Raw genomic sequence first — 3681 nt, 5'->3', positions numbered from 1 at the left:
GATGGGCTTTAGTTAGCAGCAGTAGCGAAGGAGTCGCTCGATTGGGTTCAGTTAACAGCCATCGATCGATCGCGCAGGTTCAGTAACGCGTAGCCTGTAGTGCAATCGCTCGGGTTCAGTTAGAGCCCAATGCCTCGCTCGGGTTCAGTTAGAGCCAACGCCTTGCACACACGCGCGTACGTGTACAAGAGAAACACACATCTCGCTCGGCCCTCGACCTCCCACCGTAACCCGGAACTCCCGAAATTTTCCTCGCCCTCGCTTCTACCACGGTTTTTTCCGTCATGGACGGCCCAAAGAATGTCATGCAGCTGCGTCTCCGGCCCGCCCAGGATGAAAAGCCCATTTTCTGTCATGATTTTTTGTCATAGAAGTAGGAGCCCACCACATCTATGATGATACCGGGTTTTGTCACAATTATCGTCATAGAAGTGTCATATGTATGACAGAAATCGTTCGGCCCAAAATGTCATGGATGTGTCTTTTTTGTAGTGAAGGGTGCAGAAAGAATATCATTCTCCTCCACCTGGAGTTGAGGTATATCTCCAATAACAGATTCATCTAGGACCACCGTCCTTGCTTCTGGATGCCCAAAAAGTTGTTTATAATAATTAGAGATATAAGCTTTCAGATTCTCATGTCCCACAATAGTCCCCTCATCCTGCTCAAGTTGTATGACTTTCTTCTTCCTATGTTTACCATTCACAATCATATGGAAGAATTGTGTATTGTCATCCCCTTGGACAACCTTAAGTAGTTTAGCACGCAGTGCCTACTTGAGCTCTTCTTCTCTAAGAAGTGCTCGTAAGCCTTGTTCAGCGTCGGACTTGGAGCTTTGCTCATCAACCATAAGAAGGTTACTTTCATCTTTTAAATCTAGCACTTCAATTAATTGAGTGAGTCGCTCTTTTTCTTGTTTGTAAATCCCACTCTCTTTTCTGGCCCGACCTCTTAAAAATTGTCTCAGATGTTTGCCATCTCTCAATACTAGTTCTTCCACTAACAGGATTTGTCCATTCATGTGCAATGATCTCCAAAAAGTTTTCTTTCTCGAACCAACCTATTTCGAAAGAGAAAGCATTCTTGTTCGCAAGATGGGTAGCCTCTCCCGAGTCTACAACAAGTGGTGTGTGGTGTAAGATCGCTCTCTGCATCGCATGGACCGACACCAAAGGGTATTTTTGTCCCATTCCACACGAGAACCCTATCAAACTTCTCATAAGTCGGAGTGGGCAATGTATTGGCCCATGTAAATTGTCTACCGGTGAGCTCAATTTCTCTCAAATTAAGACTCTGGATAATCATGTTAAACATCATGGACCAACGACCATCAAAATTGTCGTTATTTTTTTCCTCTCTCCTCTGAATTATATTAAAGTCCCCATCGACTAGGATTGGCAGAGTCTCGTCTCCACGGATCCGTACCAAGTTGGCTAAAAAATTTGGTTTGAGTTCAGGTTGTGATACCCCATATACAGCCACGAGAGACCACCAAAAACCATCCAATTTTGATCTCACCCGAAACTTGACCGCAAAGTCACCCCGAACCACGTTAAGCACCTCAAGTGTTTCCCATCGAACCCCTAGTAAAATCCCACCAGATCTTCCTCTAGGAGGTAGGACGTGCCAATCAAAATCAATTCCTCCAGATAAAGTTCCAAGGAACTGTGAGCTAAAGTTATCTCGTCATGTTTCCAATAACGCAATAAAATCTAATGGTTGCCCAATCGTTGTCTCCGCCAAGAACCTTCGTTCAGCCAAGTCAGCTAGACCTCTACTATTCCAAAACTTGTCTGTCGTGGGGTTAGTGATTGAGGAGGTGAAGGAGTAATAGAATGTATTTCAAGGGGAGCTGGGTTAGGCGATCAGCTAACAATGCGGCGCATGCACTGGCTAGAGAGAATTTATGTAAGTTGTGGGCTCAAGAGCCTCCTGATTGTATTCTTCGATTTGTATCTGAGGAGATCCCCGAACTATATGAATAAATAGCATGCATGTTTTAACTTACAAAAGCATCAACTTACTTTGCAATCACTGGGGACTTGGGGGCTAGAGAAATGAGGTCTTCATATATGTAACTTGTATTTTGTGCGTGTGACAGCCTGGATTTGCCTTCTCTCATTTTTCGGACTTTCATTTGCATTTGCTTTGGATCTGGAGTTTTGAATCAATTCATATGGACTTGAACACTTGGGCCTACCCTTGATTTTCACCCAAGTGACCCATCCACCTCTAACTCACCTTTCCTTCTCTGAAAAACTCCAACAAAAGCCCAAGGAATATTTTTGATAAAAGAAAAATATTCATTTTCTTCCCTGAAAATCACTTCAGAGAAGTATGCTCCAAAGCAACCCCTAGATTTCTTGCTCCAAAAATCCTGAATAAATTCACAAATATTCTTTGAACCCTAGGGCGCCTTCCTTAGCAAAAATATTGCATAACTTTTTGGAATATTTTTGCTATAGAAAATCATTTCTATTCTGGACAGAATGATCAGTTTGCACAGCAAGTATATTTTTGCTTAATCTTTTGGGGCTGATCTTTTATGAGCTTTATTACCCTCCTAAGAGATTGCTACCCTCCTAAGAGATTGCTAAATCCCAAAGCACAGCCTTTAGTTCTCACTAAAAAATTTCAGTGAAGCTCACAAGTTTCTGTCCAGAAATTGCCAGGAAGATAGCCACTCCCATAGTTCACCTATGACCCAGCCAATTATGCAAAATGACCAAAACAACTAAGGACTACCTGCCAGACATGGTGTTTGCGCTTAGCTCAGCCTGATGCCAAAGTTCACACGGTGACCACGTTCATCCAAGGGGTTGGCATGCAGCTGACATGCTCTGCGGTGCGCCAACTCCTCTGTTTCGCGTGTGCTCGCTGCCCAGGCTGTCGCACCTTGACAAACCACGCCCCCAACCTCGTTTGCACCTCCTTAACTCCACCCTAGCACTCACCGACGCCGGAGCTTGCCGCAGCGAGCATGAGCACGGCATGGCCAAGGCAACAGTGCGCCCGTGCCCCTGTGCTCGTCGCGTATCATGCTCCTATGCTCGTCTACAGCCCCCGCGTGATCTTCCGCGTCTTCTCCCCCTCTCACTGATGTCATTCATTGTCGGGCGACACTCTAGAGAGCTCCAGCGAGCTCCCGATCCCCGCCTTAGCCTCGCCTATAAATAGAGCTCCCCCGAGCTCGTTTCTCTCCGCACACACAATCAGCACACCTCCACACCATAATAGGAAGCCGCAGCCTGGCCGGGCAGGCCTCTGGACGCCATCCCCGCCCCGAGTTCACCAGCGATCCCCGTCCTCTGCCCCTCCCTCTCCAGAGCCGCTCAAGCTCCATTGACCACTCCGGTGTGTTCGTGGTGGTCCACTGGTGCGTGCTGGTGCTGTTGTAGCTTCTGGACTGGCCCTGCTTCGCCGAAACCACCATCTCGGACGAGCTCCGCGCGCCACCGCTGCTGGAGAGCTCCGTTCTGACCCCGTTCGTCCACCCCTAGCCACGCTACGGTTATGGGCGGGTGCGCCTAAATCTCCTCTACAACCCTATCCTTCTAGATCTCCTCGCCGGGCACTCCTCGCCGGAGAAAGCACCGTTGCCGCGCCGCCCGACTCTGCTTCTTTCCCCCACCCCCTCCGGCCTGACCACTAGGGCCTGCTGTCAGCCACTTAGGCCGCGGC

Source organism: Triticum aestivum, chromosome 4B, assembly GCF_018294505.1.
Source record: "Triticum aestivum cultivar Chinese Spring chromosome 4B, IWGSC CS RefSeq v2.1, whole genome shotgun sequence".
In the NCBI taxonomy this organism is placed as follows: Eukaryota; Viridiplantae; Streptophyta; class Magnoliopsida; order Poales; family Poaceae; genus Triticum; species Triticum aestivum.
This window is presented reverse-complemented; position numbering follows the sequence as displayed.